General features: G+C 46.9%; 1 protein-coding gene across 15 annotated transcripts in view; it reads left to right on the top strand.

Annotated features, from left to right (window-relative positions):
- Znf516 (zinc finger protein 516) overlaps positions 1-24,409 on the top strand; it is a 96,153-nt gene that overhangs the window by 48,063 nt on the left and 23,681 nt on the right. The gene's annotated exons all lie outside the window — the stretch shown is intronic.

Below are 24,409 nucleotides of genomic sequence, written 5' to 3'. Positions count from 1 at the left end.
TATTAACGAACACTTTTGGTTTCTTAAGTCTAGTGTCTCATCTGGGAGTCTGTAATCTGTAAGTAGGGAGCTAAGTCCTCTGGAATGTCCTTTTGTTCCCTGTGTATGACACAAATATATACACACTTGTGCATGCTTAGAATACACACAAACGATAAACACCAACACTCTAAAACCATCCACATACTTGCACATGTACAAACAAGCACACATTCAGATACACAGACATGCACATACACATGGACACATGTGTACATCACATACATATATGACACACACATTTGTGGGAACAGCCATAGATAGTTTGGTGATTTGAAAGAATGGCCCATAGGTGCACGTGTTTGAAGGCTGAGTCATCGGCTGTGGCAGTATTTGAAAGTATTAGAAGGACTAAAAGGTGTGACCTTATTGGGGTGCGTAGGCCTTGCTGGAGGAAGATTGTCACTGGGGTCCCTGGTGCGCTCTCTCTCTCTCTCCTGCCTGTGGATCAGGATGTGGAGCCTTGTGCTCCAGTGCCTGGCTGCATGTCACCAGTCTCCTCACTACGGCAGTAATGGATGAAATCTCTGAAACTGTAAGCCAGCCCCAATGAAATGCTTTCTTCTATAAGGGTCATGGGGTCTCTGCACAGCAATAGAACTGTGACTAAGACAGATACTGCAAACACACATACACAAACACATGCATATACATACATATGCAGTGGATATATGCATGTATGTACACATCACATATTCAGACATACCATACACCCCATAATGCACACTCTTCACAAGCACATATGTGTACACATAAACATGAACATGAATACACCACACAGGCATAGAAACGCTACTCAGACACCCCAGACACATGCGTATATGAAAAATTCATAGACACAAACATGAATGTAAACACACATGCAAGGAAGCCCAGATAGATACCGAAATACACATGCACTTGCTTACACACAGAGAAGTACACATGCATATGAACATATAAACATGTACATATTGCAACAGATGCATAAGTACACACATGTAGAGATTATAAACACAGAACACATTGATATACAATTATACATACCCACATATTTAGCATGTATCGAATACATGCCATGCGCTTGTTCTTGCACACACACACACACACACACACACACAATACATTGCTCATGTACACACACTTTCCTCCTCCACTCTTACTGTGAGACATCTGGGTAGAAGGCTAACTTGGAATCTCTGTGTAGTTATAATTAATCTCTTCAGATTCAGATAACCCTTTGGGCGGAGAGACTGTTAATTGGAACAGATTTCTTTTCAAACAGCAGCCATGAAAATGTTTCCAGACCCCTGGCTTGACATTTCATGATTTTCCCATTTTAAAGACAAACCTTAAGCATTTGCTGTTGCCTTTGTTATCTTGCCACGAGCAGTAGCCGCGCAGAAAGGCAGTGCCTAAGGTGTGGGGCTGTGGCTGCATCGGCCAGCGTGCGTCTTTGTCTTGCAGCTGTTGGTGACTGTTGCTTTTACTTGTGGGCTGCTTACAGGCAGAGGATCCCACTGCAGAGCTCGTGTCTGCAGTGAGAAAGAGGACAAGCAGACGCAGATGCTGCTTTTCCTTGCTAGGGGCCCAAGTGAGGATGACATTAGATTTGCATAGTGTGCCTCCTGGGCTCTGCTGCACTTAGGGGCACAGAGGCATCAACACTGGGCACACAGGCATTCCCCCAGCCCTTTGGGAATTCCAGATGGAGTCTTCGCACCCTCAGGGACCAGTGAACAAGAACCGAGTGCTGCCTGTCGGTCATCTTAGGTGGGTGGGGAACAGGTGCTGGGTCAGAGGAGGTTCTTTGCTGAAGCCCTTCCACATTCTCTTAGCAGCTTAAGGTGCAAAGCCTGGTGAGCCCCGTTGACCGTGCTGAACTTTAACCACCCCGCTATGCACACATGTGTTTACTGACAGCGTTCTGACACCATTGATTTTGTTACGTGCTTGCCTGCTAGTGTTAGGGAAGTACTGTATCTTTTTTCCACTTTGAGGAATTTGTTTGTTTGCTTGTTTGCTTGCTTTTGTAGTATTAAAGATTGAGCCCATGTCCTTGCATAGTGTGAGGTAAGCGCTTTACCAATGATCAACACTGCAGTGTTGTAGACTCACTCTGGAGCACAAGCTGGCCTTAAACCTTTAATCCTCCTGCCTCAGTCTCCCAAGTAGCTGAGATTACAGGACTTTACCACGAGGTCCAGCAGGAGAGGGAAGCTTCTGAATGTTGCCCCCATCCATTGTGAGAAAGTCAGGTGATTCCTAGTGAGCTAATCTAGCGGTCCCTTCAAACATAGGCAGCTACTGAGCCAAGATGAATTTTGCTTTAAAACGTTAAAAAAAAAGACTTTAAAAGAATTGTGTTTGTGTTCCTGCTTGTCTGCATATACACCATGCCCATGGAGTCCCGAAGCTGTCAGGTCTCCTGAGACTGCAGTTATGAGTGAGGGGCTGTGAGCTTTAAGGATGCTGGCCCCGAGCTCTGGCCTCTGTAAGAGCAGCATGTGTTCCTAATACTGCACCATCCCTGCAGCTCTCCCCAAAGCCATTCTCCTTGAGTTTATGTGAATTTGTTAAGTGTCAGAGACTGTTATTTCCTTTACACGAGTGTGAGAATTTTCTCTATGAAAGCACCCCCTTTCCTCTTCTTGCGACAGCATCTCCTCTGGCCCTGAACTTACCATGTGAGTGAGGAGGAGCCCAGCTCCTGGCTCTCCCGCCTTTATCTTTTCAGTGCTGGGATTACAGCTTGTGCTGGTAGCACAGCAGGCTTATGCATTACTGGGTATCAAACCCTGAGGGTTTGTGCAGTCAGACAAACAGTACCACTGAGCCAAATTTCTCTCTCTCTCTCTCTCTCTCTCTCTCTCACACACACACACACACACACATACACAGACTCTACATTATTCTATAATAATACTGTGTCATCTTTGTATTTATATTTAACTGTGGGAAAAGGAGAGGAAGTTGCAACTTAGTAAGAGAAGAGAGATTGACATTACTGTGGGAACATCTGTATTGAGGAGCCTTGTAGATCTGCTGAAGTCACTTTCTGTGATCCCAAGGACAGTGTCTTTCCACATGAATGCTCAGCCTTCCTGATCAAGGAGCAGTCAGTGAAATATTAGCAATAAGTTGTGGGATCTTAGCTGTCCCTGAAGGAGTCAGGCACGTTACATGGCTGTATCATATGACTACTCTCTCTTTGTTTGGAAGGGTCTTCTGAGGCTTTTGGACCAGCTGTTTTTAAAAAGAAACCTTTGCATGCTAGGATCTGCTCTTTCCTTAAAATATGCACAGAGATTTGGAAAATGCCCACCTCTCTTTGGAAATGCCCACAAGTTTTTAAGCAAGGCGTTTTTGTACCCATAAGACACTGATGGAACACCTGGGTACAGCTGCTGCGCAGGTTTGCAGAGATCGGTGATGGAACATTTAAGGAGAGCCACCTGACATAGCTGCAGGTGAAATCGGCTTCAGATGTCTGTTAATTCCATTAAATACGATTTCACTGTAATCTTACCTGAAAGCACTTAGGACATCCAGAACCTGGTGCGGATGCTGTTTTCTGGATCTGCCTGTAGGGGGCTGTCTTGGTCATAGTGGTTTCTTCTGAACATGAGCAGGACCAGGAAGCCTTTATTCCTAGCATGTGTCCGCATCCCATTGTGAGTAAGGTAGCAGACAGCTACTGAGCTGTGGTTGTTTAAAAGTGACTTGGCAAAGGTAGAAACTGTATATTTGAAGATTGCAAACGTTTATGTTTTTAATTAACAGAAGTTCAGGGTATGTGTAAGTATATACAACTCCAACATTTATGCATGCAAGCACAGTTGGGGGCTTAGAAGCGCATCACTTTGGATGTATAGATCCCAAGTTGATAGGGTAGAGGGCATTCTGTTCAGACTGTGTTTAGTGACTGACTAGCAATACTTGAAGGAGTGGCGAGAGCGTTCTTAGGGTCATCTCCTCGGGTGCACTTGGAGTTTGACCATCCTGACCTGCAGTCCCTGGGCTAAGAAGCTCGGCCTGGGTGGACCAGTGCGGGTCTCACAGGTATTCTGTCCGCATGCTTGTCCTGTGAGGACTGCTCTGCTGCCTGCCTATCACTGCTTAAGAACTGCTCTGGCCACCCACAGTGGGCCTGCATTTTATGGCGCCTGCCTGCAGCATCTGCTCCATTTATTTATCGGATTGTCACGGGGTTGGATGTATGTTGAGTGTGGAGCTTAGGTAGAAATAGACAGAGGGAAACTCTCCTCTTAAGTTCTTATTTGAAATTAAAATGCAGCCATTTTCTCCCCGACTCCTAGATACTGCCTCCTTCTGCCAATTTAGGCACAAATTCAGATTACAGAAGCTTAAACCCCTGCATCTAGCTCTTTCTGTGGGATCTGAGGACTGAACTCAGGCCATCAAGCTAGTGCTTATCACCCACTGAACTGTCTCCCATTCTGCAGCTCCGTTCTTTAAGGGAAACCTGGCGCTCTTATGGGTAGTACCCTGAGAATGCCTAGTGGGAGGACCTCAGAGTGATTGGTTCAGATGTCACGTAGATGTCACTCTTGGCTGAGGCCTGAGTGTGCACTTTGCCCCTTGGGGTTGTGTGTAGTGAAGCCCCTGTGTCTCCATCAGAACCCTGGGCGAGCCTTCCTGAACCCAGTGGAGCTTAGAGCACAGGACAAGGCTTTCCCTGCCTTGCCTCTCTTCCTCCTGCAGTGTGGTTGTCCTCATGGACACATCTCAGGCCGTGCTCCTCTGCTTCTGCAGGCATGGGTCATGTGTGCTCATGTTAGAATTCTGAATTGTAGAGTAGATTTGGATTTTGGATGTAGGGACATTAAGTCTTACTTGGTGAGTGTTTTGTTATGTCTTCGTCTCTGCTCCAGGTTCTTAAGCTTTTATCTGTAGGCTTAGTTTGGGGGAAGGAGCATTTCTAAAATAATTCCTTAGGTGCTGGATCTGATTTGAGGCTGGTTTTCCATGGAGTTTGTAGATGCACCCTTTGCTTGTACAACTTGCATATGTCTCCGCATGTTAAAAAGACTGACGGGCTAGTGGTGGCACATGCCTCTAGACGCAGCATTTGGGAGGCACACATGGGTGGATCTCTGTGTATTTGAGGCTAGCCTGGCTTACAAAGTGAGTTCCAGGACAGCCAAAGCTACACAGTAAGACCCTGTTTACAAAAAAAATGTTTAGATATCTGTGCAGCAGAACTAATTTTAAGACTAGAAAGTAGTACTTTTTTTTTTTCTGGACTCTACTCAATTCTGTGTGTGTGGTTAATGTATTAATACAGTGTAGAGGAGGCCCAGTATCCTGTGTTATTTACAGAGGGAAGCCATCGATTTGAAGGAAGTATTTTCACAGATTAGTAAGACATTTGGGCTGGCTGTTAGCTGCCAAATATGTTCATATAAAGACGGGCCAAGTCTGGGTGTTACTCACGTGCTTGCTTTAACTCTAGAATAATCACTTTCAGCAGTTATGAATAAGCTGTATTCCGAATTTAATGTGATTACTGGTTTCACTTAATAACCTAATTGGTTACTGAAATGGAGTGCTTGAGTGGTGACCCACGGCTGTTGTCTGGGAGCTTGCCCCCTATAGGAAACTGTGTACCTGCAGGAATCTGACACCTGACACCAGATGAGAAGGGCAAGCACCTCTAGTCACGATAAAGTCTAGTTTCCTGTACAGAGAACCGACTGCCCAGTGGTTGAGTGCAGTGGAAACGCCACAGGAAGAGTTTCTGAAAGGACTGGAAAGTTGGAGACTCTCTCTGACATTGAGGCGATGGCCTGGTTTCCAGCCCCGCTTCCACTCACAGCATTCCCTTGGCCTACAAAGGACTTGAGGGACTGTGAGACAGCTCAGTGGGAAGGCCCTTGCCACCAAGCCCCACAACCTGAGTTGGGTCCCTGTAAACCACATGGGGGAAGGCAAGAAGTGAGTCCTGTGCGCTGTCCTCTGCCTTTACACGGGCTCCAGCAACACGTATGTGCACAAATACTCAAGCTGCAAGGCTTCAAGAGTGGAGTCTAGAGCCCGTGAGCGTCTGAGAGCCGACAGCCACAGGGATTACGAGGATAGGGTTTTGGTGTATGTTGTGATCATAAAAAGAGGAAGCAGCATAAGAACCTGTTGTATGGGCATGTGGGGGAGGGGTACCTGAGCAGGCCCCTGCCGAGGCATCCCTTCCTCCTGAGGGACCACACACACACACACACACATACACACACGATGGTATAGCATAGAATAGGGTTTATTCAGGGCATGGGGAAGGGAGTTAAGAAGGTAGTAGAGGCAGAGAAAGTCAGAGAGAAGGGGAGAGTAGAGAAGTAGAGGCCGGCCATGACCATGGGGAGAGAGGGGAGAAGGGAAGGGGGAAGGGAAGGGGAAAGGGAGGGAAAACAAAGGGGGCACGTGAGAGAGAGAAGCTAAGAGAGTCAGAGGGCAAGAGAGAGGTGGGGCAAGAAGCCCCTTCTGTAGTGGGCCAGGCCTATCTGGCTGTTGCCAGGTAACTGTGGAGTGGAGCTTAGACAGACTCCTAACAGTGTACATCTTTAATTTTTAGATTTATTTACTTATTTTATGTATATGAGTGTATATGCATATGCACCAAGAGCCAGAAGAAGGATCCCAGCACAGATGGTTGTGAGCCATCATGTGGTTGCTGGGAATTGAACTCAGGTCCTCTAGAAGAACAGACAGTGCTCTAACCGCTGAGTCATCTCTCCAGCCCAGGAATATGAGCTTACAGTTGCCTCATTTTAAGAAATGTCAGTGGGCGATACCTTCTCCAAAATGCTATAGAATTGCAGAGGAGGTGCCTAGGTCAAGTTGAACACTGCTATCATGGGCCTGTACCATGGGAAGAATCACAGAGTTGACAGATTAGGACATTTGACATTCTAGGCATGTGTGAAGTAGTCTGGAGGTACTGGCTAAGACCAGTGGTTTCTATGGCAACAGTCACTAGCCACTGATAGAGGCTCTCTCTGCTGGTGTGAAGTTCTGTGCTTCAGGACTGACAGTTCCAGGAATGGCCAGGTGGGCTTCGTGACCACCTGTCAGCCAGCCTTCCAGAGGCAAAGGTACACTGAGCTTGGCAGTATCTCTGCAATGCTTTATCCCAGCACCGGGGAAGCAGAGGCGGGCTGGTCTGGTTGAGTTTGAGGCCAGCACTATGTAAGTGAGTCTGTTTCAAATAAACAGCAACAATAAAGAAGGAGGCGGAGCTTGCCCTGGGGCAAGGTGGCGGAGAGCTCTGGGCTCAGCAACAGAGATGGCCTCAGAAAATAAGAGAGAAGACAGAGGACACCATACCAGGCAAGCAAGCAGACACACATACCTACTGCCATAACATGTGTGTGCATGTGCAGATGCAGCACACACACAGAGACACAGACATATACACACAGACACCCACAGACAGAGACCTACACACACACACACACACACACAAACATAGATACACACAAACACACACAACAAACACAAATGCTCACTTGTACATACCCCCACACAATGTACATAGACACAGACATACTTATATGTACACATGTGCCTGTGTACGTACACATACACACACAGAGATACACACGGGCATATATAAACACATATACACATATACGCAGTAACACAGATGTACAGAGACAGACAGACAGACAGACAGACACACACACACACACACACACAGGGTTACAGGGCACTGGTTTGTTCACTTGCACTTGGTGTCCAGGCTCATCCCCTTCCCATGGGCTCTGAGATGTGGACAGTGTGTCCCGGGCGTAGCTCATGAGCACACGCAGGACTCTTGTATGGTTGATGCCTTGTAGCGAGCTGCTGCTTTCTGGTGTGTGCGCCTGCTTTCTGGTATGTGCGCCTTTGTGTTGACGCACTCTGCCTCTTGAACTCAGTAATTCTCCTGCAACCATCCTAGCTTCTATCATCATGTCTGCGACACCCTGACAAAAGCAATTTGAGGAAGGAAGTTTACTTTGGCTGCGTTAAGGTCCAGCCCATTACGGCTCTTAGTCAAGGCAGGGGGAGCTTAAAGCAGCTGGTTCTATTCGTCCACAGCTGGGGAGAAGCGGGCGAGGAGTGCTGGTGCCCAGCTGCTCGCCTCTGCAGTCTGTGGACCACGCCCATCTTTTCGCGTGGTGTCCAGCCCAGGGGATGCCTCTGCTCACTTCTGGGTAGTTCTTCTCATCTCAGTCAGCTTAGCTGAGATAATCCCGCATAGGCCTGGCCAGAGTTTATCCCGTCTATGAGTCCTCCCAGGTATGCACGGAAGCTTGTTTGGTGGGTGACTGGAAACTCTGATGTGACAGCCAGCCCTGCCCAGTGCATGTGCCGTATACACACCATCGTGGGTGTGTGTGCTTGCTCATATACACACCATCGTGGGTGTGTGTGCCTGCTCATCCTCCTAGGAAGCGGAATCTGTTGGTATTTCACTTCTTTGGAAAGAGAGATGTGGAATATCGTGTTGCTTGTAGTTGTCATTTTTCTGATTTTTGTGAACGTTGGTGCTTTCCTAGTTTGTTCTACTAGAAATTGAACTTAGGGTTTCTCACATGGTAGGCAAAGCTTACCCTGGTCTTTTGCTTCTTAGCTTATGGTTTTGGAGATTTGAATATTTTATTTTGTGTGTTTAAAATACTTCCTTCTAGTTTTTTTTTGTTTAAAATGTTATTTATGAAGTCTTTTATGTGGGAGCTCTGTAGACAGTTATCCGATTTCCTTTTATCATCCTTGAATTCTTGCATGTGACTTAGTGATCTTTGTCCAGCTGTGAAAATATTCTCACAGAGTAACTCCAGTGTTTATTATTCTCTCCATTACACACAGTGGTAACCCACATGGAATCGTGCATGCTTTCTGTGAGAAGTTCTTACATTTTGCCATATTAATATGAACTTGGTTTTGTTTTGTTTTGTTTTGTTTCACAGAGAGACTGATTCTCTGTGCGGCCCTGGCTGTCCTGGAACTTGCACTGTAGACCAGGTTGGCCTCAAACTCAGTGATCCGCCTGCCTCTGCCTCCCAAGTTCTGGGATTAAAGGCCTGCGCCCTGCCCGTCCGTCGCGCCTGGCCTTTCCTACTGTCCCCAGCCCTTTGCTCACTTGCCTGAGCTGTCAGCCACACCCTGTAGCATGTTTCCGTTGGTAGATGCTCTGTAGGTATTGCTTGCCCACTGTGAGCATGTCTGAGGCCGAGAGAGTCAGACAGACTTCCTCCAGGTTCTACAGCCCTGAGTGTGGGAACCGAGACATAACGGTGTCTATGGTCAGTGCTCGCTGCTGCAGTCTCTGCCGCTGGAGCCGGGGAGGAGGGACAGAAGTGGGTCAGCCAAGGCGGGAACCTGGGCTCTTAAGTTCCGCCCACCTCTATCCTGCCCCCTGGCCCCCAGCCTGAGACACAGCTTCTCTGTGCTCTCAGAATACTTCACCTCAGTGATGCTGGTCGCTTCGTAGTCAGTGTAGACATGCTCCTGCCTGAAGTCTAGTGGCCCCTCTCTGTCCCTCAGCTGCACTGAGACAGGGTTCCTCCTGTGTTAGTGTGTGTGCGCGCACAGCCAGTCTGCGTGCGCCTAGCCTGGTTGTGGAGTGCATGCAGTACCTCGCTAGAACTCAGTTGTCCAGAGATCGTGTTTGTCTTTGAAAGTTGAGGTTGCTGTAAATAAAAATACAGCATGAGTAATTAAATGTGAAGTTTAGATGAGTGCAGTTACTTTGATAAAGCATACATGTGTCCCAGGTGGCATTTGGGCGTAAGGGCAAGGTCCTGAGTGAGCTCATTCTCCCAGAAGAAGTGGGTCAGATCTTCAGGCAGGGAGCGCAGTGGTCCCTTCCACAGGCTCCCACAAGTGTCACAGTGTCCCAGAAAGCATGTCCTCCACCTGTCTTCTCCTGGACTCTCCAGAGTCCTTTGTTTTCAGGTGTTATGTGGCATATGTATACACTGGTCACGAGTCAGGTCTCAGGCTGCGTTGGCTAACACACCTGCACAGTAGGTTTTTCTGTTAAGAAAGCGCTTTTGGGTTTGAACAGTGTATGTTCAGTAGATGAGGTGTGGCATAAGATTGTCTGCCCAGGAAGGCCTGAGGGGGCGCCACCTTCCCCGGCTGGCACTGTGGAAATTGCTCCCTCTGCCCATAACTCTCTGATCATCTTGTGTATTTAGAATTTTCGTGGAGTATCTGCCATTTGCTTGAGGTACCAGCACCCCTTTCCATGTTGAAAGAACTCTCTTCACAGCTGTGTGAGAGAAGTGTCAGTGGGTTTGTCCACAAGGTCCCCCTGTGGGTGCTCTGCCTGTTCGCTGTTTTACTGACTACAGCCTGATAGATCACTTTTCTGAAACGTAGGTGGGTAGCAAGACAGCTGTGAGAGGCAGTGGCTGAAGGCGGTTTACCAGAAACGAGACAAAGCAAGCCTAGTGACATGCCATTGTGTTTTTGCTGGCGGACATTTTAGAAGTCTGCATTTTATCTTCCATGTCACACTATATCCATTTAGCATTTGTAGAAAACTTTTCCTCTAGTTGTACCAGTCTAGGCCTGTTCTATACTTCCATGTCTTATAACTTGTTTATATATGCCCTTTAAACAATGTGCATGAATAGTGTTGTATATGTGTGTATGGTGGTGTGTGCATGTGCGTGGGTGTGCATGTGTGTGCGCGTGTGTGCGCGTGCGTGCGCGTGCGTGCGTGTGTGCTCTTAGGCCGGTGCTTCGTGGATTCCCCTATTGCTCTCCACGTTTGCTTTTCTTCCTTTCTGTTTGGAGAATTCTAGCTCTGAGTGTTTTCATACCCTCTGCCTTCCTTTCTCCTTCCCTCTCCTGCTGTGCTCCCCAGTTCTTTCCCTGATGCCCTCTCTAATTGAGTTTGCAGGAACCCGTAGTTGAGAAACTGTGGATATTTTAGAGAGACTTTGGATAATTTAGAGAGGTTTTGAACTTTCAACTTTTGGGTGTATTTTAAAGAGTTTGGGCTTTTAAAGTGTTTGAATTTTTTAAAAACCGACACTTTTAAAGTTATTTATGTTCTATACTGTAATGATGTTATGAGATCTTGGGGGCAAACAAGAAAGAAAAGTTTATGGTTTAATAGTGATGGGTGTTGGGTGTTGAGTTGACAAGCGGACAATTATGTTGGTGAGTTTTATATCAACATGACACAAGCCAGAGTCGCTTGGGAAGGATTCTCAACTGAGAAAACGCCTCGATAAGATTGCCTATAGGGAAGTCTGTGGGGCATTTTCCTGTTTAATGACTGATGTGGGATGGCCCAGCCCATCGGGGGCAGTGATGGGGGTGGGGTTTGATGACCTAAGAAAGCAGGCTGCAAAGAAGCCCGCGGACTGCAACACCTACCAGGGGGAATTCTGGGGGCGCAGGAAGTGCAGCTGCAGCGCATTTAGGCACTGGGGACGTGCATTTTCAGGGTGACACTGGCTGTGACTGAGAGTGAGAGAGGACCTGAAAGTGAAGGATTGCCTGGCAGATGAGGGGGTGGGGCTGGAGGGGCGGAGCCCTGCCCCCTGTACTTCAGGCCCTCCTTGCTGTCTCCTGTGGGTAGGACCAGTCGGCTTATTTTCAGTCACAGCAGGCTGGTTGTGCCATCATCAGTTAACCTTACTGGGAGGACAGACATCATTTGTATTTTGAAGTTGTTGTTCCTTGGTCTTTTGGGTTACATATCTTAAAGGGAAACAGATTATTATTACACTTGAAATGAAATCACTGCTAAAGGATTTTTGTTCCTACTTTATTTTTTGAATTTGGGGCTCATCTAGCAAGTACACCTTCTCTTCTTCCTTCAGGTATCAGGCCAGGCTGTTTCAGTATTCAGTCAGGGCCCGAGGGAGGCAGGGCGCGTGGGAGGCAGGGCCCGAGGGAGGCAGCGCGTGGGAGGCAGGGCCTGTGGGAGGCAGGGTGTTCTGTGCCTGGGAACTGAAAGCCAGGGAAGGGAAGGGCTGGGGATCACGAAGAAAGACTGACATTTTTAATGTCCAGAAGCTGTAAAACTTTCCAGTTGTATCCTTCCTGTGGACTGAGAAACTTGTCAGATTGTAATTATGGATTTTATCTTTAGTAGGTGGTGGGCTTGGTGTTGGATATTGAAGCATCGTCTCCTGTCAGGGGTGAGGTGATACACATGCCCTTTCCCTCAGGCTTCCTGACGCACGTGTGTGTAAGCTGAGCGAGAGTCGCAGGCCTCGGAAGGGAGTGACCGACATAGGTGTGTCGCAGGGATCTTGGAGAGCAGGACTCTAGCACACTCTGCTGTAATCTTAAGCTTGAGGGAAAGGGGGCAAAGTCCTTTTAAACTTTGTTTCTTCTCAGCTTTAAGTGGCCAGGACTTGTCAGCTGTGAGTGCTTTTGTGGAAGAAAGCCTTTGTGGAAGAAAGAGTTCTTAATGTGTTAAAGCAAAAGAAAATGATTTTGGCTTGTCCCCACTTACCTGGTCATGAGGCCCATGAGGAGGCTGGGCTGGCGTCTTGCAGACTTCCTTGGTAAAGACAAGCTCGGCTCTTAGCCTGGGGTAAGGCAGAAGGATTGCCTTCCACATCTTAAAACGGTCTGAACATTGCTGTGCGGCTGAGGGCTCCGGCTTCCACAGTTCCCTGGGTTCATAAATGTTGAAAGAGTTGGGCGGAGCACACAGCCTGCCATTTCAGGCCGCGACTGTGCTCGCCTGCCCCTCCCTCTCCAGGACAGGGAGAGCCTGCTCTGTGAAGTGGAGTGAGGGACTGGACCCTTGGTGGCCACTGCTGCCAGGTCTTCCCAGTTCAGAGCAGCACCATGCCACCACCTGCCGGGCTCATTTCGGTGCTTCCCAGCAGCCTTGGTGGCTGCTGCTACCGTGACCGTGGGACACTGTCCATTTTTCAGTGTTCCTGTCCGCCTGGCCTCATGTTCTCCTGTTCATGGAGGGCTTGCGGGCTGTGTCTGCCCAACCTGAGGAGGGCTAAGTAGTTCTGCAGTCACTTTCCCTCTTTCATCTGGTTATTAGCAGCAGCCATAATTATAACTGAGATGAAAACCACGCTGCCTGGTTGATGGAAGAGGGAACCTTGGGGAGGCAGTGGCTGCGCCTTATCTGGAATCCACCATGAAGAAGACAGTTAGAAAAAGGGTAAAGTTTCTATTGATGATTGATCTATTGGTTGGTTTATGTATTCTATACTAACTTAGGTGGGTGCCAGGGATCTAAACTCAGGTTCCCATTCAGGCCTTCAATCAACCCAGACACTGTTTTGATGGTGATGTTAAAGTGTACAATTTTATAAGCTTTGAAAAATATATTTAAATTAATTTTCATAATGAAGTTCTATGTAATTGTATTTGATAGTGAAAACTGATCATCAGATGTCTAGTCTAGTATTTCTGATCTATAAAAAAACAAACAAAAAAGCAAGCTAATTTCTCAGAGCAAAGTATATCTGATCCTCAGAGGAGGGGAGCAGAGGGCCACACTGGCAGCCCTTCCGACCTCGGTGTCCCGAAGCTGTTTTCTGTTGGTGGCGTTTTATTCAGATGTAAGGATATATGGATGTATGGGTGAAGGATGGATGGATGGACAGACAAGACAGAAAGATGAATGATGGGTGGATGCATGGATGGACAGATGGATATTACATGTATGATATATATATATATATATGTGTGTGTGTGTGTGTGTATGTGTGTGTGTGTGTATATCACACATGTGCATGTATATGCACATGCACATACACGCACACAGGCACTCAGGTAATTCTTTGTATTCCTGATCTCTCTAGTGGATTCTGACTGACTGTTGGTTGAAAGCTTTTGGGAAAGTAACACTACATTGTATGGCGACTTCCTTCCCTGCACAGACACACGGCTCCGTCTCAGAGCCTTTCCAGCCCACTGGCAGTGAGCAGCCTTCTAGAGTACAACACACTGAATGGTTGTGCCGCTTCCATGCAAATACTTAGCTTTTTGACAAAAGGGACTTGGGCATCTGTGACTTCTGTCCCTTCGTGTCTGGGTGGGGTTCACGGATAGGGTAGGTGCCCAGCCTGCTGGTCAGTGTGCTCATTCCCAGCTCCTCTGTTCTTGGGCTCTCCTGACACTGGCTGCACGGCCAGCCCTGTGTGAGCCAGCCTTCTGCAGTCGTTGTCTGCACCTCCAGGGACCCCCGGAGCAGGCTGCCCTTCGCCTTCTTTGGGGGGGTCTTGGTGGGTGGACTGCGAGCTGGTAGAATGGGTAGAACAGACTGTACCCCGGGAATGGACAGTCCAGGCTGAGCTTCTGATTGGCTGTTGATCTCTGGGAAACCATGTGGAGATCAATGTGCATACAAGGCAGGATTAAAGGGAGGGGCGTCCCCAGTGGGCGCCGCTTTCCAGAGGTGCTCTGCGGCATTCTGGGAACCAAACTTCTGTTTTTGACTTGTAAAATATAGACAATTAAAAGTGGTTTGCCAATTTGAATAAAGACCTGTAAGGGAAGAGCCATCTGTCTTCATTAAAACAGAAGGCAGGCAGGAAGGCAGGGAGCTGCACCTGAATGAAGGGCCCTGCAGTCAGTGCCTCGTGTGGCGTGGCGCTGGGCTCCTTTGTGCAGTCCAGAAGCAGCTGTGACTTGGGAAAGCCCGACTGAGTTAACGCGTGGCGAATGGCAGTTTCTCTAAGCAGCGACGTGGAGCTCCAGAGATCCGGAGATGAGTATTTTGATGAGAACAGAGTCTGTCCCTGGGAGATACAGGCCTGGCATCTCTGCTAACGGTTGCTGCTGTGTGTATACAGTGTCCTGCTTCTCTGTAAACAGGTAAGCTGGTCAGGTTGTCTGGCTTCCGAGGCCTGGCACCTCTGCTTACAGCCCTGTAATCCATGCTAGCCAAGGGCTACTTCATGTCTCAGGAACTCACCAGATCGGGGGAGAACCAAAGAAGCATGGGCAGGTGGAGTGCTGATTGATTTTGTTTGTAAAGACATTTTAACCTGGCGTGGGGGCAGGATTAGGAAGCAAGTGCCCAGAATTCTGCATGGCTCCGAGAACCCCTCAGGGCCTCTGTGGCTAGTGAGAATACACAGACAGTAGCGCGGAGTGAGTCGGCCTACCACTGAGCAAGTCCTGGGGACCAGAACCTGGTGAGTGGACCAGTCGAACTCTGGGCATATCATAACACTGTGACCCCCTCCTGTCCTCCTTCTGTGCCCCTAGAGTGGTGTCTTTGGGTCTTTGGGTGCTTTCACCCTCGGCTAGTGCCTTGCTCATCTTGCCCGAGTTTGCTAAAATGCTCATCTGCCAGGAGAGGCTGCCCCATCACCGGCTGGCTTGTCCCTGATGTTAACCCCGTCTGTAGACTCCTGCAGCCTCCCCGCCCCCTTCCCTTCTCTGCAGACTTTCTTATTCCCTCATGGACTTCCCTTTTCTGTCCCCAGTGGCCACTTCTGGCTTGTCAGGGCATACAGGTTTCCTAGGGGTAGGTTGCGTCCTTAGGCGGGGCAGGGTGGCAAGGGTAAAGTGAACGCTATTGTGAGGTATTGGGGTTTGGATCTTCATAGCTGAGTCTACAGGCTATAGGAAGTCTTAGTCCCCGACTGAAGGTTCCAGTTCTGCCGGGCTTTGGCATATCCGTGCTCTACCTTCCTAAGGAATTGTGTTAGTTACTGAATTATCAGGATATTTAAAGCAGGTTGCTAACTCATCAAACTGGATTCATTGAGAAACATTAGGCACTTTCGAAGTTGAATGCATTGCCTATGGATATATTATCTTTCTTAAATTATTTTTTTCAGGTATTTCAAATATGTTGCTAAAGTCCCCTGTTTTAATGTTTGGCAATATTGATGAATATTGAAACAAAAACTAAGATATTTTAAGACCGTTGGATAAAAGTTCACACAGTGCACTGAAAGATCTACAGAACTGTTTCAAAAGAAATCATTGTGTTTGGTGACCTCATAGCATAAGCACTTGGTGTGTTTTCTGCTAATGAATACCTGCTCAGAAGTAGCCTGTCCTATGGTATTCTAAAACAGCAGGCCACACATGGCACACAGGGCTAGGGAACAGATCATGAATTGGGCGCAGGCGCCACCTAGTGGCTGTGCTGACACACTGCACTGGCCGGGATTCCTTGGAGCAGCTGTTGAGAGGCACTGTCTGCCTTTATTTCCTGAACACAGAAGGCTTGTGTTATGAAATGGCCTTTGTCTGTCAGTCAGACACGTGCTGTATTTTAATCCATAGTCTGGATTTTTTTTTTATTTTTAAAAGAATGATCATTATAGTTTGTTTGTTTGTTTTAATACAGCATAGAGACTTTGGATTTTTGTGTGAGAGAAGTATACATTGCCACAGGAAGTTCGTGAGCCACATTCATGCTGGGCTGCGGATATGTTGCCCGCGTTGGTGAGAAGGTCCAGCAACACCTCTCCTTTGAGTTTTTAATCTCCTCGTCCCTTTTCTCTTAAGACATTCTGTGCAGGCGCACAGAACCACACGTGCTTATGGTGTGATTTGTGGTTGGCCCCAAGCAGCCGTGGAGCCATGTGCTCGATCACTCCCTGCCCTGCAGCGGAACCTGGGTGGGCCAGGCTTGCAGGCTGAGCTTGCCGACCCCCCACCTCCTCCCGCAGCGTCTGGAGAGCTCTGGCCAGGCCCCTCCACCTACGGCCTGATGTGCGCTCAGAGCCAGCTCAGCGTTTACACACTGCCGTTCCCCTCTCCTGCTTCTTCTGTTTCCTCTCCTCAGATGAGGTGGAGCTGGCATTAGGCTTAGGAGACCCAGGGAGGCATAGAAGACAGGGGCAGGAAAAGGCTCACATTCTGTTCACTTTAGTGTGGGTCCAGTTAAATGTAGCTGCATGGGGTTTCCATGGCTCCGTGGGCCGTAGGCTGCTGGGATGTGATTGTATTTTGTGGCTGACAGACTGCTCTCTGGTAGCAAAAAGACAGGAAGGAGCCTTTGCTAACCTCCAAGGTGTGTCTGATTCTGTCGTCACTCATAAGATGGTCTTCAGAAATGTTTTCTCAGGCTTTAAGCTCTAAACTTTTCTCGTCAGACTTGGTAAATGTGTCTGTTCAGAACCCTGGGTTTCCTCTCTGCTCCTCAGACCCGACTCTCAAGGACGCTGATGCTTCTACGCTTTCCTGTCAGCTTCACAGGGCATTCATATTAATGGGTTATCCTTTGGGCCAGAGTAGGAACAAGTGGAACGGACACACACACACACACACACACACACACTACAGTTCTTACTTTACTGTGTGTACAGCCCCAGGGCTGAAAGCTTCCATGGTCTCTGAAGCAGATATTCTGACTCAGGACTGGGCAGAACTCAAGAAGCTGGCTTTTAATTTGTGAGCCAGCTAGTTTTATGTCAACTGACCAAAGTTAGAGTCATCTGAGAGGAGAAATGCCTCTGTCAAACTGGGCGTAGAAGCCTGTTAGGCATTTTCTAAACTAGTGTTTCATGAAGGAAGACCCAGCTCCTTGTGGGTGGTGTCACCTCTGGGTTGGTGTCCTGGCTTCTGTAAGGAAGCAGGCTGAGCAAGCCAGGGGGAGCAAGCCAGCCAGCAGCACCCCTCTGTGGCCATGCGTCAGCCCTTGCTCCAGGCGCCCGCCCTGGGCGAGTTCCTGTCTGGCAGCTTTTGATGATGCTGAACTGTTCTGTGGAAGTGTGAGCCTCACCCTCTCCTCCCCTGGCTGCTTTGGGTCAAGGTGTTTTGTCACAGCAGCAGTGCCCCTAAGTAAGACATTGTGCATGGGAGAGCTGGGCTGGCCTCTGGGAGCTCAGGGAGCTGTGGCTTCCATCCTCAGGGCTGCTGTGGGGGTGTCCTCCATACTCATATTATTTAGGGTTCTCTAAAGAGCAGAACTGATAGAATGAGCACACACACGTCAAACACACACATATCATGTGAATGTGTGTGTATTTACAGACTTCCCCCTCAACCCCCATATATATGGCATTTCTTAGAGCACCTCATAGGCTCAGTCTCCCCATGGAGAGGCCAAGGACTGGGAGTTGCTAGTCCTTGAGACCTAGCAGTCCCAGGCAGATGCTTGAGTCCCGGACAGGCCCTGAGATCGGCCAGTTGTCAGTCCACGTTGGAATCCTGAAGAAGCAGGCTCTAACTCCAGGAAGGGATGGCTCAGGTGAGATGAGGCATGGGTGAGAGCCAGGGCAGGCAGGGAGGAGACTACAGCCTTTCTTCTTCCACATCCTTTATGTCGAAGGCAGAGAGGACACTACAGCCTTTCTTCTTCCACATCCTTTATGTCTAAGGCAGAGAGGACACTACAGCCTTTCTTCTTCCACATCCTTTATGATGTTGAAGCGGCCACCACAGGCTGAGGTCTAGGTTTTGGGTAGATCTTCTGACCCCAAATGATCCAGATTTCCGGTTGGTCTCCCACCTCAGATAGTCCACCCTGAAGTATCTCTCATGGTGCGCTCAGCTGCCTGGGCTCTAGTTAATCCAGGTGTGGTCAAGTTGACAGCCAAGATTTGCCACTACAGTTCTCATGTCCCCCCTCTCTCTCCCTCTGGTATGTGCTAGACAGACCTTCTGTCAGGCCTTGGCAAGCAAGCACTCCCTGGCCTGTGGCTGAAGGGCTCAGGTGCTCGAGCCCTTTTTCCTGGTGTGGGATGTGGTTCTCTTGAGCTATGCTGTCCTGGTGGCTGTGTGTTGCTGTCAACACTTGCTCTCCTTTCCTGTGCTTCCTTGTCCTCTGGTCTTCTTGGGGAAATCTATGTTCTGTGAGTTCTGAGAGACTCCCGCTCTTAGCTTCAGGGAGCTGCTGCAAGCCTCAGTCGGCATGGAGTTACTTCTGTCCTGGGCCTGCTCTCACAGGGCCTTTGCACTAGAGCCTCAGTCATTGCTGTCTCAGTTGTCTCAGATGTGCTTCTTAGTGCTGTGGAGAGTGTCTGTCTGTGGCTGTAGGTGCTTGGCAGGTTCCCGGTAGCCACTGAGCCAGTTCAAGGCACATTTTTGCCATAACATCCGGTTGGTCTGATGCAAAAGCTACGCCATGAGGCCAGCCTCCCCTTTCCCTCAGGGTGGCAGGAGACCATGAGGCCAGCCTCCCCTTTTCCTCAGGGTAGCAGGAGACCAGGCAGGCTGCTTTGTTCCTTGTTTTCTCACTGAGCCACAGGGCACGCAGGGAGGACACTAGCCCACTGTGTGGATGGAGATGGGCCTGTTCTGCGAGGATCGCTGTCGACAGCTCATGTGTCACAGCTGCTGCCAGCATGTCATTGTCCCCAGGAGAGTGGCCTGCCGTCCTTCAGAGTTGATGTGGGAGCCTCTGTGTCTGTTTTTAAGGGGATGGCTTAGTCAGTACAGTACCTGTGCTGCAAGCCAGAGGGCCTGAGTGTGATCCTCAGATCCTACATAAAAATCAGGGTGGTAGTGTGCACCTAGCATTCCAGCTCTGGAGATGTAGAGCATACAGGTATCTGGGGCTTGCTGGTGAGTTCCAGGTCAGTGAGGCCCTGACAGAGCAGGAGGACGTGTAAAGGCCCCCAGCTCAGAATCCCGTCACCTTCTAGGGTTGCCACTCACTCTTCAGGCTAGGATTCCGAAACTACCACCTTCTTGGGACAGAGTTCTTTGAGGCACAGGAACCAAGTTCTGGAGAGGGATTGGCTGTTTTGGTAGCTTGAGAGACAGCCTTGTCATGTGAGGTGGGACAAGGAAGTTTAAAGGTCTGTTCTTCTCAGAACTTCTGAAGGAGACCCTCAGGTAATCGTAGTGGTTGAGCGCACCTGCTCTTGAAGCTGTGACTGCACCAAGTGTGTTGGTGTGAACATAGGATGTGTAGGTGTGAATATAGGATGTGACTGCACCCAGTGTGATAGGATGTGTTGGTGTGAACATAGGATGTGTAGGTGTGAACATAGGATGTGTAGGTGTGAACATAGGATGTGTTGGGACAGTAAAAGCAGAAGAACAAACCAGACCAAGCCAAAAGAAAAGCAAACCATCCAAAGCCAAAAAAGTCCCACCCAAAACAACAGAAAACCAAAAGGCTAGCCTGGTCTACAGGGCTAGTTTCAGGACATCCAGGACCTCATTAAGAAAAATCAATCCTGAAAAACAAAAAAACCCAAAACCTCCAGAGAAGGTAAAAGGAACTGACGTGCCAGGGGATAACTTACCTTTCTGCATGGCTTCCTCTTTACTCTGTTATAGGCAACTTTTAACAAATGTGCATTTTCCCAAACAAAGAAAGAATATTAAAGGCAGTAAGAGAAAAAGGCCAAGTAACTTATAAAGGAAGACCTATCAGAATCACACCAGACTTCTCACCACAGACCATGAAAGCTAGAAAATCCTGGGCAGATCTCATGCAGACTCTAAGAGAACACAAATGTCAGCCAAGACTACTATACTCAGCAAAACTCTCAATCACAATAGATGGAGAAACCAAGACATTCCATGACAAAACCAAATTTACACAATATCTTTCCACAAACCCAGCTCTACAAAGAATAATAGGAGGAAAACTCCAATACAAGGAGGGAAACTACACCCTGGAAAAAGTAAGATAGTAACCTTCCTTCATCAAACCCAAAAGAAGATAATCACTCAAATATAAAAATAACATCAAAAATGACAAGAAGTAACAATCTCTATTCCTTAATATCTCTTAACATCAATGGACTCAATTCCCCAATAAAAAGACATAGACTAACAGACTGGATAAGGAAACAGGACCCTACATTTTGCTGCATACAGGAAACACATCTAAATGTCAAAGACAAAAACTACCTTAGAGTAAAAGGCTGGAAGACAATTTTACAAGCCAATGGTCTCGGGAAATGAGCCGGAGTAGCCATTCTAATATCAGATAAAATTGACTTTCAACCTAAAGTCATCAAAAGAGACACTGAGGGACACTTCTTGCTGGTCAAAGGAAAAATCCACCAAGAAGAACTTTCAATTCTGAACATCTATGCGCCAAATGCAAGGGCACCCTCATTCGTAAAAGAAACTTTACTAAAGCTCAAAGCACACATTTGCACCTAACACAATAATTGTGGGGGACTTCAACACTCCACTCTCCTCAATGGACCGATCAGGAAAACAGAAACTAAACAGGGACACAGTAAAACTAATTGAAGCTTTGGACCAATTGGATTTGACTGATATTTATAGAACATTTCACCCTAAAGCAAAAGAATATACCTTTTTCTCAGCACCTCATGGTACCTTCTCCAAAATCGACCATATTACTGGTCACAAGACAGACCTCAACAAATACAAGAAGATCGAACTAATCCCATGCCTCCTATCAGATCACTATGGTGTAAGAGTGGTTTTCAATAGCAACAAAAACAACAGAAAGCCCACATACACATGGAGGCTGAACAATACTCTACTCAATGACACCTTGGCCAAAGAAGAAATAAAGAAAGAAATCAGAGACTTTTTAGAATTTAATGAAAATGAAGGCACAAAATACCCAGATCTTTGGGACACAATGAAAGCAGTGCTAAGAGGAAAACTCATAGCCCTGAGTGCCTCCAAAAAGAAAATGGAGAGAGCATATACTAGCAGCTTAATGACACACCTGAAAGCCCTGGAACAAAGAGAAGCTATTTCACCCAGGAGGAGTAGAAGACAGGAAATCATCAAGCTCAGGGCTGAAATCAATCAAGTGGAAACAAAGAGAACCATACAAAGAATCAACGAGTCCAGGAGCTGGTTCTTTGAGAAAATCAACAAGATAGATAAACCCTTAGCCAGATTGACCAAAGGGCACAGAGAAAGTATCCAAATTAACAAAATTAGAAATGAAAAGGGAGATATTACAATAGAAACTGAGGAAATCCAAAAAATCATTAGATCCTACTACAAAAGCCTATACTCAACACAACTGGAGAATCTGGAGGAAATGGATAATTTCCTAGACAGATACCAAATACCAAAATTAAATCAGGACCAAATAGATCATCTAAACAGTCCCATAACCCCTAAAGAAATAGAAGGGGTCATAGAAAGTCTTCCAACCAAAAAAAGCACAGGACCAGATGGTTTCAGTGCAAAATTCTATCAGACCTTCAAAGAAGACCTAACACCAATACTCTTCAAACTATTCCACAAAATAGAAACAGAAAGAACACCTCCCAATTCCTTCTACGAAGCCACAATTACGCTGATACCAAAACCACACAAAGATCCAACAAAGAAAGAAAACTTCAGACCAATCTCCCTTATGAACATCGATGCAAAAATACTCAATAAAATTCTTGCCAACCGAATCCAAGAACACTTCAAAACGATCATCCACCATGATCAAGTAGGCTTTATCCCAGGGATGCAGGGTTGGTTCAATATACGGAAATCCATCAATGCAATCCACTACATAAATAAACTCAAAGAAAAAAAACCACATGGTCATTTCATTGGATGCTGAAAAAGCATTTGACAAAATTCAGCATTCTTTCATGCTTAAAGTCTTGGAAAGAACAGGAATTCAAGGCCCATACCTAAACATCGTTAAAGCAATATACAGCAAACCGGTAGCCAGCATCAAACAAAATGAAGAGAAACTTGAAGCAATCCCACTAAAATCAGGGACTAGACAGGGATGCCCACTTTCTCCTTATCTTTTCAATATTGTACTTGAGGTACTAGCTCTGGCAATTAGACAACATAAGGAGGTCAAAGGGATACAAATTGGAAAGGAAAAAGTCAAACTATCATTATTTGCAGATGACATGATAGTCTATCTAAGTGACCCAAAAAACTCCACTAGAGAACTCCTACAGCTGATAAACAACTTCAGCAAAGTGGCAGGTTATAAAATCAACTCCAGCAAATCAGTGGCCTTCCTATACTCAAAGGATAAGCAGGCTGAGAAAGAAATTAGGGAAATGACCCCCTTCTCAATAGCCACAAACAGTATAAAGTACCTTGGGGTGACTCTTACCAAACATGTGAAAGATCTGTATGACAAGAACTTCAAGACTCTGAAGAAGGAAATGGAGGAAGACCTCAAAAAATGGGAAAACCTCCCATGCTCATGGATCGGCAGGATCAGTATAGTTAAAATGGCCATTTTGCCAAAAGCAATATACAGATTCAATGCAATACCCATCAAAATCCCAACTCAATTCTTCACAGAGTTAGAAAGAGCAATTCTCAAATTCATCTGGAATAACAAAAAACCCAGGATAGCTAAAACTATTCTCAGCAACAAAAGAAATTCTGGGGGAATCAGTATCCCTGACCTCAAGCAATACTACAGAGCAATAGTGTTAAAAACTGCATGGTATTGGTACAGTGACAGGCAGGCAGATCAGTGGAACAGGATTGAAGATCCAGAAATGAACCCACACACCTATGGCCACTTGATCCTCGACAAAGGGGCTGAAAACATCCAATGGAAAAAAGGTAACCTTTTCAACAAATGGTGCTGGTTCAACTGGAGGTCAGCATGCAGAAGAATGCGAATTGATCCATCCTTGTCTCCTTGTACTAAGCTCAAATCCAAATGGATCAAGGACCTCCACATAAAGCTAGATACTCTGAAGCTAATAGAAAAGAAACTGGGGAAGACCCTTGAGGACATTGGTACAGGGAGAAAGTTTCTGAACAGAACACCAATAGCATATGCTCTAAGATCAAGAATTGACAAATGGGACCTCATAAAATTACAAAGTTTCTGTAAGGCAAAGGACACCATCAAAAGGACAAATCGGCAACCAACAAATTGGGAAAAGATCTTCACCAATCCTACATCAGATAGAGGGCTAATATCCAATATATATAAAGAACTCAAGAAGTTAGACTCCAGAAAACCAAACAACCCTATTAAAAAATGGGGTACAGAGTTACACAAAGAATTCTCACCTGAAGAACTTTGGATGGCGGAGAAACATCTTAAAAAATGCTCAACTTCATTAGTCATAAGAGAAATGCAAATCAAAACAACCCTGAGATTTCACCTTACACCAGTCAGAATGGCTAAGATTAAAAATTCAGGAGACAGCAGGTGTTGGAGAGGATGTGGAGAAAGAGGAACACTCCTCCACTGCTGGTGGGGTTGCAAATTGGTACAACCACTCTGGAAATCAGTCTGGCGGTTCCTCCGAAAACTGGGCACCTCACTTCCAGAAGATCCTGCTATACCACTCCTGGGCATATACCCAAAAGATTCCCCAGCATGTAATAAGGATACATGTTCCACTATGTTCATAGCAGCCCTATTTATAATTGCCAGAAGTTCGAAAGAACCCAGGTATCCCTCAACAGAAGAGTGGATGCAAAAAAATGTGGTATATATACACAATGGAGTACTATTCAGCCATTAGAAACAATGAATTCATGAAATTCTTAGGCAAATGGATGGAGCTGGAGAACATCATACTAAGTGAGCTAA

Source organism: Apodemus sylvaticus, chromosome 13 (genome assembly GCF_947179515.1).
Source record: "Apodemus sylvaticus chromosome 13, mApoSyl1.1, whole genome shotgun sequence".
Taxonomy (NCBI): Eukaryota; Metazoa; Chordata; class Mammalia; order Rodentia; family Muridae; genus Apodemus; species Apodemus sylvaticus.
This window is presented reverse-complemented; position numbering and strand designations above follow the sequence as displayed.